This window comes from Dromiciops gliroides, chromosome 2 (genome assembly GCF_019393635.1).
Source record: "Dromiciops gliroides isolate mDroGli1 chromosome 2, mDroGli1.pri, whole genome shotgun sequence".
NCBI classification, from domain to species: domain Eukaryota; kingdom Metazoa; phylum Chordata; class Mammalia; order Microbiotheria; family Microbiotheriidae; genus Dromiciops; species Dromiciops gliroides.
Window position 1 is genome coordinate 641330283 of NC_057862.1, and position 16867 is coordinate 641347149.

Consider the following 16867-nt stretch of genomic DNA (forward strand, 5'->3'; position numbering starts at 1 on the left):
TGTACATACAAACAAAGCATAAAAACCAAGAAACACCAGAGCTGTCCACTGTGCTACAACATAGGCCATCCTGAATAGAATGTACAAAATTAATTTTCCCCATGGTTCTTTTAAAATGCAATTTAGGTTTGAAAATACAGATACCAAAGGACCAAAAATAACTCATTACTTCTACTCTGAATTACAATGGTGTTGATGTTCTCATCCTTGTCCATGTGATGTTTAAAATCTAAATTGTGGTCACCAAAATTAGAAGCTTTAGCACCAGTCTTTGGGCATTAAGCATTTATTAAAGCATACCAGGTATTCACATGGAGTTCAGAAAGTTAAGAAAAGGCCTATCTAGCCTAGAGTTCCAGCGAGGTCTGGTTCTTCCTCAAGTCCTCTGCCACAAGCCTGCTTCAATCACAAACTCTCCAGCAAGCTGACTGTGAAAGCTTTTTATAGGTCTGGAACAGAGGCGGGCCTTACACACTGCTTCAAGCTGATTGGTTGGCGTCATCCAAATCCATTGACTTTGAAGGTGTTCTCAAGTTGAGTTCACAGTCTAGCTTCTGAGAACAATACCTTCTTATGGGCTAGCCAGGTGTGATTACAATCCAGTTAACTAGAAGTAGGCTAATCAACAGTCAATCACTTTCACTTGATTCAATCAGTCTAGATTAATCTCCAGGTGGGTCTTTGAGTATCTGCTAAATCCCATTATTTCATCACATCCCCCTCTTTGTTTCTTCTAGGAAGAGGTGTTCCTTGGTGAAACAGTAAAAAAATAATTAAGTCTTCGGAAGTCTTTTCTCAGATGATTCTTGGGATATCCTCTGGGTGTAGTCATGGAATGGAAGTCTTTTCAGGTATTTCAAATGTGTAGATGCTGGTAATTAGTTAGGAAAAGTTTCCTACAAAATTGAGCTTAACACAACTTTAAAATAGCTTTGTCAATAATCAAATCAAACAATGAAAGTTCTTAAAAACATGAATTGAGAAGACAAGAATTTTTTTTTAATCTTCATTTCATCACTTTTTGTATCATCTGCCTAATTAGCCTCAAATTTTTTGTTTTGTTGGGGGTTTTTTGGGGGGCAATGGGGATTAAGTGACTTGCCCAGGGTCACACAGCTAGTAAGTATTAAGTGTCTGAGGTCGGATTTGAACTCAGGTACTCCTGACTCCAGGGCCAGTGTTTTATCCACTACAACACCTAGCTACCCCCTATCCTCAAATTTTAAAATCTAATATAATTGGTAACAGATGTCAAGGCCAAATCCAACACTGTATTTATCATGACATCTGAGATAATTATGGGGATTACCATAAAAGAATAGAGAATTGATGGGATATAAGCATTCCACACTTGAGCAATATATACATCCCATGAAGTATGTCAGGCTTAAAATGGGTGGATGGGAGATATGTCCATGAGGAAACTGAGTCAGACTTAATCAGATGCATGGGACTGAGATGTCCATGGCATCAGGCATATTGGAAGGGGAATAGAAGCCAGGTGTAGAATGAGATGGGTGGGATGAAAACTTCTAGCGATCTACATTGTCTCATTTGAGAGACCTCCAGGAACCTGTAGATCCCTAGGTACAATATTGTGGGGAAATGGAGCCAAAAGAAGCCAACCTCAGCTCTTGCCAATAGCAGTTCTTTTGGTCTTTCCCAAGTCAGTGCAGTACCTGGACTTCATAAGTGTCTCCCCTTCTGTGAGAGTTCAATGCCTGCTCCTGTATGTATTCCTCTCATGGGTAAAGGCAATTAATGTCTTAAATGGTAAATTCCCATAAACCAAGTCTCATATGGATTTAAAATGAGGATAATAGGGGGCAGCTAGGTGGTGCAGTGAATAGAACACCGGCCCTGGATTCAGAAGGACCCTAGTTCAAAGCCGGCCTCAGACACTTAACACTTACTAGCTGTGTGACCCTGGGCAAGTCACTTAACCCTCATTGCCCTGCAAAAAACCAAACAAACAAAAACCAAAAAAACAAAAATGTAGATACAATGGCATAAAAAGGAAACATTTATGTAACATTTGAACTGATATTATTTCTCTGAGTGAATTCAGAGCATTTTTGATTTTGATATCTAAAATCTCCACATCTCATATTAATATCTTGCTATCTACTTCTGCATTTCAGCAAAATAAGTCCCAGTTTATAGCAATAGAAGCAGATTTTTGAAATATGATGATGATAAAGTTTTTCTTGTTTTTCTTCAACCCGTTTATTTTCTCTTTCATAATACCAGTGATTTATAAAGTTATTAAAAATGAAAACAGCTAAAGATAAACCAAAATAGAAAATCCACAAAAATGAAGCATTAACATGATCTTATTCCCTGTTTGTCCAATTAAACTAGAGAAAAGCAGGTACTTAAGAGGTACTTAGGTACTTAGTGGGTAGAAGGAATCCAATTGAAAATTTAAAGGTAAAGGCACATAAAATCAATGAAAATAGGAGAAACTTACAAACATAAAATTTCTTACCCAATGTGAAGATCAGAAGGTTGAGGGGTTCAGCAAACCCTTTGTGGTTGCCAAACTGTGATGTTTAAAATCTAAATTGTGGTCACCAAAATTAGAAGCTTTAGCACCAGTCTTTGGGCATTAAGCATTTATTAAAGCATACCAGGTAGTCACATGGAGTTCAGAAGGTTAAGAAAAGGCCTATCTAGCCTAGAGTTCCATCGAGGTCTGGTTCTTCCTCGAGGTCTGGTTCTTCCTCGAGGTCTGGTTCTTCCTCGAGGTCTGGTTCTTCCTCGAGGTCTGGTTCTGCCTCGAGGTCTGGTTCTGCCTCGAGGTCTGGTTCTGCCTCGAGGTCTGGTTCTGCCTCGAGGTCTGGTTCTGCCTCGAGGTCTGGTTCTGCCTCGAGGTCTGGTTCTGCCTCGAGGTCTGGTTCTGCCTCGAGGTCTGGTTCTGCCTCGAGGTCTGGTTCTGCCTCGAGGTCTGGTTCTGCCTCGAGGTCTGGTTCTGCCTCAAGTCCTCTGCCTCAAGTCCTCTGCCACAAGCCTGCTTCAATCACAAACTCTCCAGCAAGCTGACTGTGGAAGCTTTTTATAAGTCTGGAACAGAGGCAGGCCTTACACACTGCTTCAAGCTGATTGGTTGGTGTCATCCAAATCCATTGGCTTTGAAAGTGTTCTCAAGTTGAGTTCACTGTCTAGTTTCTGAGAACAATACTCTCTTAAGGTCTAGCCAGGTGTGATTACAATCCAGTTAACTTGAAGTAGGCTAATCAATAGTCAATCACTTTCACTTGATTCAATCAGTCTAGATTAATCTCCAGGTGGGTCTTTGAGTGTCTGCTAAATCCAATTATTTTATCACATCCATAATACAATCAATGTCAGTGATCTTACTCATAAATTATGCCCAAAGGATAGCCACATCTACACTATAAAAAGAACAAGATATCTTATAAAGAAGTTACAATGGGGGCAGCTAGGTGGCACAGTGGATAAAGCACTGGCCCTGGATTCAGGAGGACCTGAGTTCAAATCCTGCCTCAGACACTTAACTAGCTATGTGACCCTGGGCAAGTCACTTAACCCTCACTGCCCCGCAAAAAAAAAAGAAGTTACATATTTGTATGTAGGATAGTTTCTTCCTACTCTTAAAAGTCCTATGTCAATTCCCAAATTCCTAAGATCACAGAATGTAAGTCTAGAAGGGACCATATCTAGTTCATTGTCCTCATTTTAGAGTCAAGGAAATTGAGACAAAGTGAGGTTAAGTAACTTGACCAAGGCCACACAGATTAGAAGTACTGAATCACAGAGCCTCAGAGTCAGAAAGGAGTCCAACGTCCATCTAATTAACATCAAATTACCTGTGTTTTTTTAATCCCTTCTATAACAACTCTCATAGTGATCACAGAGATATGACCTCAAGTTATGCAATGAAAGTAATTTTGTTTTAGTAAAAATTGATTTTTAAAATGTATTTGAAACGTGCTTCTCTTCATCATCTAGTCATTGCTACCCAACAACTCTAAGGGAAGCAAAACAAGTAGTCCCTTTTCTAAATAAAGTCTATAAATGTCTTGAAGACAAATGTCTTTATAAGATTTTTCTTTGCCATTCTGATGATCTTCAGTTCCTTCAATCTACCCTAACATGGTGTAGTTTCCATTCTCTTCACCAAGCTAGTTACTCTCCCATGAATATTCTGTATTCTGTCAATATCCCAATATCCTTCCTATAAATATGATGGAAAGAAGTGAACCCAGTACTTCAGATGTGCTAGCACCAGGACCACGTACTGGGAGACTACTCCCACTTTCACTTCCTTTCCTCCACTCTGGACATTATTACTCCATTAAGCCCACAATAGAATCTTTTTGGATGCCGTGTCACATTATAACTCGAGCTTAGCCATGTACAGTTGCCGTAGACTGCAATCCTAAGGATTAATTTTTTTAAAAATCCAAATCAAGAACTTCCAATTCTCCAGTATTGGTAGAAAGCGTGCTAGATTTGAGTCTAAGGTCCTTCTGGCTCTGCAGCCTGCTACCTATATGTCCTTAGGAAGACATTTCCAAAGGACAGTTTTTAAAGCTCTTTAGTCCAAACCTTCATCTGATTAGTGAAGAAACAAGTTCAGGAAAGTAAGCCTGGCCTCTGTGACCTCGGGCCGAGTCTCAACCTCCCTGTACCGAAGTTTTTCATCTGTCAAAAGAGGTCGGTCTCTAATATTTCCCCCCCATCTTAAACTATAATTACGTGATTTCCTCATTGCCCCAGAAAAAAATGATTTCCAGATTAGGTTCCATTGTATTAACCTTAGGTAGTCTGGCACTGGTGACAAAGCACATTACTCCAAACATCTATTAAGCTCCTACTATGAGCTAGAAACTGCAAAAGGCACTGGTGCTTGTACAATAACAAAGGAAGCCCGAGCCTTTGAGTTCGACAAAGGGCTTTCATTAAACTACATTCTGAAACATGGAGTACAAGCATCACTGTCCATTTTACAGAAAGGAAACAAAAACTCAGAATCGCCAAGTGAGCTGCCTAAAACCACAAAATAAAGTGTCAGAGCTGGGCTGGGAAGCCACTTGACTCCAAGAACAGTTCTCTGTGCACTACACCAGAGTGCTCCTCTTCTCCACATTCATTAATTCTGACATGCAGCTAGACCCTCCATTGCCTTCACCTCTTAGTTGGTACATTATGTTTCCTATCATTTGCCCTTTTCGTTTTGATGTGAGAGGTAATTTCATATAGTGGATAGAGAGGTGACACTGGAACCAGAAAGACTTGAGGTCGAGTCTTCAAGCATGTCTCTGACAAACTGGCGGTGTGTCCTCAGAAAAAGCCACTTAATCTCTCACTACCCTAGGCAGCTACCAACCCTATAAAACTGCAGAGTATTAGTAGAGGGTTTCCAAACATGGGAGTAATCGAAAGCAATAAAATCCCATCCCTATTCTTTAATTTCGATATCACTTAATGGAAAACAGTGTGGCCTAGAAGACAGGGGGCTGGCCTTGAAGTCAGGACAACCTGGGTTTGGGTCCTGCCTCTAAAACACACTAGCCATGGGACCTCAGGTCAAGTCATTTAGTCTCTTAGGGCATCAATTAACCCTCAGGGTATAAATTATAGATGAACTACAACTGTCAGATCTGTATTGTGGAGGGCTCCCCTACTTTCCAAGACCCACCTTACTCATTCCACATAGTTACTCAAGAAAAAAGTTTACCTGCACTTTTGCTAATGTTTTCTCCTCATTCCTACCTTCAGTTTAAGCCAAGGTTTTTCTACTCCTTGCCTCTTTAGTAACATATACATTAAATAATAGCAACAATGGCCTCTGTAGTTAATTCTAATCCATTAGGCTTGGTCTGAAATGACAGTGTGAAGGGGGGGGGGGGCGGGGAGGCAGGAAAGCATTGGATTTAAAATCAGTAGACCTGGGTCCAAAACCTAGCCATCCCTCTTGAACTCAGCAAATAGGTGTACTTCTTATGTGTATCACTATGCTAGGTATACCAGCAAATCTATCATAATCTACAATTTCCTGATTGAGGCCAACATTTTTCCCCTGGCACTATTTCTTTTTTTTCTTTCTTTCTTTTAGGGCAGTGAGGGTCAAGTGACTTGCCCTGGGTCACAAAGCTAGCAAGTATCAAGTGTGTGAGGCTGGATTTGAACTCAGGTCTTTCTGAATGCAGGGCCAGTGCTTTATTCACTGTGCTACCTAGCTGCCCCCCCATACTATTTCTTTTTTCTTTTCTTTTCTTTTTTTTTTTTGGTGTGAGGCAATTGGGGTTAAGCGACTTGCCCAGGGTCACACAGCTAGTAAGTGTAAAGTGTCTGAGGCCGAATTTGAATTCAGGTCCTCCTGACTCCAGGGCCAGTGCTCTATCCACTGTACCACCTAGCTCCCCCCCCCCAATAGTATTTCTAAGAAATTAAAGTGGAAGTCAAAAGAAAATACATTTCAGAGATAAACATCTTTTAACAACTTTAGAAGAACATGCCTATTTCATCAAGTGAGATAATATTCCTATCAAATGAATTGCTTTGCTCTGCTCCTGTGCTTCTGATCACACTGCTCCCAAGCTACACATGTACTCTTGCCCTGTCCTTGCTTCCACTTTATATCTTTCAAGGCCCCACACTGCTGCTACCTTGATCATGGTCTCTGCCAACCCCACCAACATCCCCCCACCAATAAGAGTTAATTTCTGCTTTGGATCTGCCCTGTCACTCTGTTCCACTATCTCTATATTTTTAGTTTTGCATTACATTTGTATAGGTCCCTGTATTATCACCCCTATTAAATTTAAATTCCTTGTTATTTAATTTTATATTCTTCACCACATGGTATACTACCTTACATAGAGTAATCATGTAAAGCTTTGGTGAATTAAGACAAACTAATACTATTAATATTCTAGTTCATTATTAAAAACATCATTTCAAAGAATGCCTGATATGGATAGGAAAGATGTTACACTGTCATCACTCAGAAATATTTTTTCATGTTTTGTAAAAGCAGGATGCTTATACCTTTTGAAGCTTCTGTCGGCAAAGTGAACTGTGTAGATGATAAAGTATGAGCATTCCTATCAGTACATTTTATTTTTGCGAATCCAAAAATGTTTTCAATATCAACTTTCTGAAGATATTTCCTCATTTTATCTGTTCATGAGTAAGAACAGACCAATACTAACAATTTATGTCTCTTGCACAACTCAACATTCAAGGAGAATGGATGAAGGAGATTCTGTAGAAACACTAGTGGTCTAAATAATTTAGCTTCTTGCAAAATAGTACTTCCCTCCACTTCAGGGAGGGGAAAAATTAATTTTCTTCAGTGGCAGCAAAGACAAGCAGATTAGAGCACCAGCCAGGCATTTAACTGTAGGATCTAGGCTTTGTTAATGTACTTGTCACTTAGGATACTAGAGAAGAAACAAATCTGAGTCCCTTTCATCCTGGTAAAAGAGAACAAATTATTTCATCCAAGAGGATGTTTCAGTTCTAATAAAAGCTTTTGAAAATGCTCTAAAGTCTTTGCATGAAAGACAAAATAAATTTAATGCCAGATTTTTTCTTCTATTTATCATTTGCCATAAGACATAAATAACAAAAGGTTATATATGTAAACAAGAAGCCCCAAAATGATGTTATTACTACTATTAATAGGAGCTAATATTCACGAGTGCTTTAAGGTGTGTAATGAATTTTTACATATATTCTCATTTTCTTCTCATAACAACCCTGAAAGGTAGTTGCTATTAATATTATCCCCCCAGTGTCACACATCTAATAAGAGTCTGAGGAGGAATTTGCTTCCTAACTTGAGGTTCAGCACCTGGAGTCCAGTAAACCACCTAAATGCCTTCCTAGTAAAGAAAGGAAGACTTGACTCAAAGGTTTCTTTAATCTCCTTTTCCCAAGATGCTTATCAGGTTCTATAAAGGAAATCTGATTAAGATAAATAAAAAAGCCATATGCACTTAGGATAAGGGAAGTTATTGGTTGGGGGGGAGGAAATCTTTGCATTAAATATTTCTATTTTCCAAGGTAGTCAAGGGATGTGAAAAAATTCTCAAAAGCATTACAAACCACTAACAACCCTATGAAAGACTGCTCTACACTAATAAGAGAAATGCAAATCAAAAGAATCCTGAGTATTCACCTCACACTCAGAAAACTGGTAAAGATTGGCATAGTCAATGTTATGAAAAGGTTGTGGGAAGATAGACACACCAGTGTATGCAAGTGGAATTATCAATCTGCACAGCCACTCTGAAAAACAATCGGAAACAAGGCATATCAAATGTCCGTATTCTTTGACCTGGAGAGTTTACTACTAGCCTTATGCCCCATGTAAAGAAGAAAGTCCCCATAAACACTCAAATATTTATAGCAGCACTTTTTATGGTAGCAAGAAAACTGAAAATAAAACAAATGTCCATCAGTTGAGGAATCGTGCTACATGAATATAACAGAATATGCCATAGTGCTATAAATGACAAATATAATAAATACAGAGAAGCATGGACTTGGATGAACTGATGTAGAGTGAAGTAAGCAGAGTCAAGAAAAAAAATGCAATAACTACAGCAAGGTAAATGAAAAGAACAATCAAAACTCAAAAACGAATACTACAAAATTACAAAGAACAATTATTGCTCCAAATAAGAGAAATGAGAAGACACCCTCACCCCACTTCCTGCAAAGGTTGGAGGTCCATGGGTGTAGTAGTTTGCATATATTTTCAGACTGCTTTCTTCTCTTCTTCCTTTTTCTTTTCCTTTAAAAATATTATTATATGGGATGGCTGCCTGGGAAGGGGGAAGGGATACTGGGAGAAATTCTGGTGATGTAAAAAAACCCAAAAAATATCAATAAAATTTAACAAAAGACTACTACTACTAATCACTGAGAAATATGCATGTATTGGAAGGGATTCAAAAAGACAGGCACACTAAATACACTATTAGCGAAGCTAGGAAGTTCTACCATTTCAGAAATCATTTTGAAATGTCCATACCTTCTGATCCAAAAATCTCACTCCTAGGCATATATCCCAGATAGATTAAAGACTGAAAAAGAAAGGTCCATATAAACTAAAATATTCATAGTAGACGTGTAGTAATAAAGAACTAGAAACAAATGAGTACATGAATACAGGATTACTGTGATATAAGAAACTATGAGAATCATATGAACTGAGAGAGAGTGAAGCATAATCAAATAAAACAATATACACAACGTAAACAGGAACAACAACAACAAAAGGGAAACTGAACACTAGGTAATTATTCAGACCAGGGTTGGCCCTAAAGAACAGAGATTTATCTCCCTTCTTTGCAGAGGGGGAGACCCAAAGTACGAAATATTAGCTATGCTGGCACAGTGCGGTGGAGAGCGCTTCATGTGGAGGCAGGAAAATATCTCAGATACTGCCTGAGTGATCCCTGGGCAAGTCACTTTAGCTCTGCTGGACTCAGTTCTTACTTGCAAAACAAGGAGCTTAGATTAGATGACCTTTATGGTCTATTTTCATTGCTTTTGCCCAACTATTTAGTTTTTCTGCCTTTAAAAAAAATTGTTCCCAGAGATGGATGATGAGCGCATTATTCAGAAGTAAATGTAAAACCAAAAATTTTTTAAAGTTTCTAATTTTTTTAAATTTTAAGATAAAAGGACAATGTAAATTAAGAAAATCTTGAGAGCAAGAGGAAAATAGAAAGGAAATTCTGCATAACAGGAAAGAGAAGAGAATTCTAGGATCAGATTACAGCATGTGCAAAGAGCACACAAAAAAGAATCGTCACAGAACAAAATCCAAGGAAAAAGAAAAGGATTTAAAAGTAAAAAAGTGGTAAGAACTGAAGCAAATAAGAATCAAAAACTCAGTATGAAATAAGTTTACATAACACTTAGAGAGCAGGGTTAAGTGGACAGGTAAACGATTATTGCTGTTGTTACTGTTTGTCCTTCATTCTCAAAGAGGACCATGACATCAGAGTGATACATGACTTACAATGAATTGGATTTAAGTGAGGGATGGCTGTGCAAAGTCGCCAGCCTCACTCTCCTCTAGAACCATCTGGATCCAGTGGCAAGATATACATCAGGACCACTGGAGATGGCCTCAGATGTTTGAGGCAATCAGAGTTAAATAACTTGGCCAGGGTCACACAGCTAGTAAGTGTCAAGTGTCTGAAGCCAGATTTGAACTTACATCCTCCTGACTCCAGGGACAGTACTCTATCCACTGCGCCACCTAGCTGCCAACAGATAAATAAGTTAAATTCTAAATAGATTAAAGATGATACTGCTGAACAAGTTGTAGTACAGCTCAGTGGTTATTAATACTTTATATCCCCATAACATATAGAAAACACACAATAACTTTTAGAACAGACATTTAATCTGTTCCTACATCACACAATTCTCTTAACTTTAAAGACAAAGCTGTCTTAATTTTGTGCTATCAAGGGAAGAAGCCCAGATTTGGTATCAAAGAACTTGGTTTCAAACTCCAGCTCTGCTACTTACTTACCTTATCTAGAAAATGAAGCATAGGATTTTATGATGGTATTTCTATATGCCAAGCTGCTAAATGGCTAGAAATAGGAAAATTTAAACGAAAAATTCACAAATGTTAAAAAAAAAAATGCCAGTCAGAGTAGAATGGAGGCATGCCAAAGGATGATGGCACTGCCCAAAGGCAATAATGCAGCTATGGTTTCCAAAGAATTCCTCCTAGTTGAAAAGAAGTCAGTTCCTCGTTATCCTTATTTCAAAAGTATTCCATCACATTTACATACCAAAACTCATTCAGCTGTTTCTCAATTGATAGGCATCCCCTTACTTTCCAGTTTTGTCACTACAAAGAAGAGCTGATATAAATATTTTTACATATATGACTTTTTCTTCTTTTTCTGATCTCTTCTGATTTGGGTAAAGCACCTGTAGTAGTAGTAGTAGTAGTAGTAGTAGTAGTAGTAGTAGTAGCAGCAGCAGCAGCAGCAGTAGTAGTAGTAGTAGTAGTAGTAGTAGTAGCAGCAGCAGTAGTAGTAGTAGTAGTAGTAGTAGTAGTAAGCCTCCACCAGTCAAGGACGACCATGGATCAACGCCTTGAAGAGCCACAGGCCACAGTGTGGCTGTTCAGTCCAATACAGGAGCCACAGCTCCTGAGTGACTTATAACCGGTAACTGCCGCATCCCATGTTGTATCTACCCCATGAGGAGTAGCGGGAGTGTCCTCTCCAGGGCGCTGGCCTGGGCGGATCAATATGGAAAACAAGCTGTTGCCCATGCAGCAGGTTTTCCCTCTCCTCGACATCGGTGGATCCAAAGGAGAGGCAGAGCCAATACAGTTTGGCACCAGTGCCGCCGCAGGAGTTGCCAGAGGGATGTGATGTCCAACATCCAACTGCCTAAAGGACTCCAACTCCTGATTTTTCCTCGGGGTTAACTCCCGAAGACTTTCCCATATATGGGTATAGCCGCAAGGCAGCAGAGGTTTAAAATCAGGGTTTCCTTCCCCTAGGTGGGTTGCCTGCCAAGGCTAATGAGCCCCACCTGCCCAAAGTGACTGGTTTTAAGGTGCCAGTGACTCGCCTTCGCCCCTTCTCTTGTTAGTGGAAACAGTTCCGCCACGAGAAGGCCAAGAGTTGGGCTTCGGTTGTCAGAGGCTATTTGAGACCCACCCATTGGAGCATTCTATAGAGAGTGGGAGCTTATATGCCTGTAGTAGTATAGCTGAGTCAAAGAGCATACACTAATTAGTAACTTTCTGTGCATAATTCCCACCTGCTTTACAGAATGGTTATACCCATCCAGAGTCCACAGTGCATCAATGTATCTGTTTTTCCACAGTCCCTCCAACATTTGTCATTTTTGGGGGGTCATCTTTATCACTCTGGTGAAATGAAATCTCAGAATCACAAAATGGAATTCAAGAATTAATTTTCATTTCTCTAATTAGTAGCAATTTAGAACTTTTTCCCCCATGTAGTAATTTTTCATTTTTCATTTCTTTCATAGTTATAGATAGCCTGGGTTTCTATCTTTGAGAATTACCAGTTCGTATCCTTAGACCATTTATCAATTGGTGAATGGCTCTTATTCTTATAAATCTGAATAGGTTCTTATTGAAGAAGCCTGCTGCAAAAAAATTTTCCCAGTTATTCATTTGCCTTTTAATCTTAGCTTTACTCAGTTTCTGAAGAAACTCAATTTTAAGTAATCAAAATGACCCACTTTGGTGCAGCTAGGTGGAGCAGTGGATAGAGCACCGGCCCTGGAGTCAGGAGAACCTGAGTTCAAATGCGGCCTCAAACACTTAACACTTACTAGCTGTGTGACCCTGGGCAAGTCACTTAACCCCAATTGCCTCACACCAAAAAAAAAGAAAAAGAAAAAAAAAACAAAATGATCCATTTTATCTTCTGTGACCTTCTCTATCCCTTATCATGAGTTTTTCTCCCATCCACCGATCTGAAAGGTAATTTTTTCCATGTTTCCCTAATTTATTTACATGACTTTTTCTATCCAGGACACACTCCCATTTGGAAATATCTTGGCTCAAGTCATTAGGTACTGGTCTAAATCAAATTTCTTCCATACTACTGTCCAATTCTCCCAGCAGTTTTTCTCAAATAATGAGTCCTTATCCTAGTAGCTATTTTTGTGCTTATTAAGTTTTGGGGTCCTAGCCACATTTGCTTCTATATGTTATTTCCCTAATGTGTTCTATTGATTGATCTCTATTTTTTAACCAATACCAAATTGTTTTGAGAATGAAATGAGATTTAGCAGCGGTAGGTGTCCTTTCTTTCCATTTCTTTCTATTGTTTCTCTTTAGATTCTTGACTCCCCACCCCCGACCCTTTCCATATGAATTTTATTATTTTTTGCTAGTTCTATAAATTATTTCTTTAGTAGTTTAATTGGTATGGCATTGAGAAGGTGGTAAATTAATTTAGGTGGTACTATCATTTTTATTATACTAGCTTTTTTACCCAATCCATGAGCAATTAATATTTTCCCAATTAAATATTTCTGTAAACAGTTTATTGTAGTAATAATTATATAGTTCTTGTTTCTTAGAAAGTTACTCCCCAAGTATTTTGTACATTTGGTAGTATTTTTAAATGGAATTTCTCTATCTTTCCCCAAGGAGTTTTATTAGGTTTATATACAAATACTGATGATTTAGGGGTAACTAGATGGAGCACTGGATACAGTACAAGTCCTACAGCCAGAAAGAGCTGAGTTCAAATGTGGCCTCAGACACATACTTAGCTGTGTGACCCAGGGCAATTAATTTAACCCTGTTTGCCTCCGTCTTCTCATCTGTAAAATGAGTTGAAGTCACTTAACCCCAATTGCCTCACCAAAAAAGAAAAAAAAAAGAGCTGGAGAAGGAAATGGCAAACCACTCCAGTATCTCTGCCAAGAAAACCCTAAATGGGGTCAGGAAAAGTCAGACACGACTGAAACAACTGAACAACACCACAAACCTAGGAATCATCTTCATAAAGATAACTAAAAACCTATGGGAAGCGATAAGACCACCAAGTCAGACAGTATAAAGAAAAGAGTCAAAGGCAGAACCTTGGGGGACAACTCATGGTTAGTGGACGTAATATAGTTGAAGAACCAGCAAAGAAGGGAGACCAAAGAGACATCAATCAGGTCAACAAGAAGCATTTATTAAGTCACCGAGGACAAGGGGGTGGTGCAGTGGATAGAGCTCCAGGTCTAGAGTCAGAAAGACCCAAATTCAAATCCAGTTTCAAACACTTATTAGGTAAGTAAGTCACTTCATCAGTTTGCCTCAATTTCCTCCTCTGTAAAATGGGGATAATACCAGCACCTCCCTTGAAGGGTTGGTGTGAGGATTAAATGAGATATCTATAAAGCATCTAGCATTTTCCTTTAATACCTGACACAGTAATCACTACATAAATGTTAGCTGTCACTATGTGAAAGGCTCTAAGGAGTGACTTGAGATAAGAAAAACAAGCAGGAGAGCAGTCATAAAAACTTCATGAGATGGGAGTGTCCAGAAGGTTACTGACCATGTCAGATGCTGCAGGTCAAGAAGGATGAACACTGAGAAAAAGCCATTAGCTCTGACTACTAAGAAAGCATTGGGCAGCTTTGGAGACAGCAATTTCAGTAGAGTGATGGGACTAGAAACCACATTGCAGAAAGTTTAAAAGAGAGTGCGGAAAAAAGTCAAGGCACTGAGTATAGAGAACTTTCTTAAGGAGTTTAGTCATAAAGGGCTGGGAAGACAGAGGATGAGCACTAGCTAGAATGACAGGACCAAATAGTTAGGTGGTAGGGAGGGCAAGGACCAAGCAGATAGGAAGAGATCGAAGATAAGAGAATAGGGATGACAGTGAGAGCAACCTCTTGAAGTTAAAAGGGTATGGATTCAACAATACATGCAGAAGATTTGTCAATTCTTTATTCAAGACTGGAGTGAAGGAGATGGAGGGGAAAGGTACCTGAATGATGTGAGAAGAGGAAGGGAAAGGGAAGTTCTCAGTGAAACTGGGTTTCACTCAGAAAAACTGGGTTGGTTTTTTTTTCAGCAAAGTATGAGATGAGGCCCTCAGCACTAAGGGTAGGAGGGAGGGTAGGAAGTTTGAGGGAGGAAAAGTCACTGGGGCAAGTCGGATAGTAAAACCTTTCCTTGCTACAGAAAGAACCCAACTGACATAATGTAGCATAAATTTGTAATGAGCCCAATCATCACAGTTTCATGATTTTCTCTGGCTGTTTGACAGCATGTAACTCTGTAACAAAAGCAGATACTAGGAGTAATCCAAGGCTGGAATCTGGAAAGATTATGATCACTGATGGAACAAATAAGCAAAAGATTTGAAAGGGAAGGGTACTGTACAGTTGAATCGGTTCACCAAAAGGGAAGAGAATGCCACCAGAACAAGGGTGATGACTCAGGAAAGAACTGAGGGGTGGAGGGAACGAAGGTCGTCATGAGAAAAAAAAACAGAGCTAGGGACCTGTAGACATTAGGAAAGATGAAATGATGTTCATTAAGAAGGAAGTAGAGGGGGGCAGCTAGGTGGCACAGTGGATAAAAGCACCGGCCCTGGATTCAGGAGTACCTGAGTTCAAATCCGGCCTCAGACACTTGACACTTACTAGCTGTGTGACCCTGGGCAAGTCGCTTAACCCCCATTGCCCTGCAAAAAAAAAAAAAAGAAGAAGAAGGAAGTAGAGGGTAGCTAGGTGGCGCAGTGGATAAAGCACTGGCCTTGGATTCAGGAGGACCTGAGTTCAAATCCAGCCTCAGACACTTGACACTTAACTAGCTGTGTGACCCTGGGCAAGTCACTTAACCCTCATGGCCCTTCAAAAATTAAAAAAAAAAAAAAAAGAAGGAAGTAGAACACATGGGCGATGACAAAGATGAAAGGTACAGCCATCTCTGTGTGCAATTGAGCCAGAGTAGAGAAGAAAGTCATAGGAATTAAGCAGAATGAGGAGTTAGGGTATTTGAGAGAGCAGTGAAATATATGCTGAAATGTCCTAGTGTGAGGGCAGAAGATGGGGAGGAAAGAGTGGGAGCCAAGTATTCAACTCCCTGAGAAAGGATGTCCTGAGGGTTGAGGGTGAACCACCACATTCTGGATTTCGTGATAAATTTGGATAGCTTAACCTCAAAGGAGGAGAGGCTGCTTAGGGAAGGTGAGAGAGTGAGCCTGGAAATGGCAATGGGGAGCAAGGAATATTAAGACTCCCCCACAGCAACCAGTAGGTCCAGGAATATGAATAAAAAGAGTAGCCAGTACTGGAAATTGTATGTTTTTCATTCTAACCGGCAGAGAGGACAGTGTGGCCAGATCTGGAGAATTTTGGAGACCAATTCATTCAACTCCATTTTCAGGAAAGGAAACTGATGCCCAAAGAAAATAGTAACTTGCCCAAGGTCACAAAGGTTTGTTAAGTACAAGAGCCAGGATTTGAATCCATTACTTCAAATGTCATGAACACTGTGAAAGTTTCCAAAGAAGTGAAAACTACCAATCAGTATGCTTTAATAGATCTATCTTTAAACACATGTACAAATATCATATGGACTGACTCATTTTAATTAACTTCCTACAATGCCTTACACATATTGGGTTAATTTGCTTAATAAATGCTGAACTAAATTGGAGGGTTTATGTGAGAAAATCCAAAAGACAGGCAAAATAGAGCATTCCTTGATGTAAACAGAACACTATGATTATATGTTTTAGGGCCAATATTTTTAGAAGAACATCTTTCTGAAATTATAAGAAAAGCCAATGAAAAAATGATTCAATACCCAAAAAGCAATTATTCAGACTTTTCAAGAGAGCAACTAATATGGAAAACAAGATCAAGGCTATACTAGTTTCTTTACTTCATGGGGGGAAAAAATGTAATGAACTATTGTAGCAGTCAGCTGAGTCACTGTACTACTTCAGCAAAAGCAAAAGGATCAAGGGAGGAGGAAAGAAGTAAAGACTGAGGACAATTGAGAATGTGCAAATGAAAATTTATAAAAGATATGCTACTAAAATACTATGCCCATTAAAGAATAACATGACAACCTAGAGTTACTCTTAATATCAAAAACACTATTGATTTCACACTAACAATAGTTCATTCCTGAGAGATATTTGAAAGCATTCTGTTGATTGACAGCTGTCAAGGAGATGCCTGATCACCATTTCTCTACTCTAACAGCAACAGTCAGATTTCTTATGACTGAGGTTTGATGGGATTTTGACTCCATTCCCAATCCATGATACTGATTGTAACATAAAATAAAAATAGCACCCACTTCTCAGAATATCAAAATTAACAAATTTCCTTTACTCAAGGAACA

At 39.2% G+C, this 16867-nt stretch overlaps 1 protein-coding gene across 1 annotated transcript in view; it reads right to left on the reverse strand.

Moving 5' to 3' along the window:
* Positions 1-16867, reverse strand: part of ZDHHC7 (zinc finger DHHC-type palmitoyltransferase 7) — a 54154-nt gene that overhangs the window by 20353 nt on the left and 16934 nt on the right. The window lies entirely within an intron of this gene.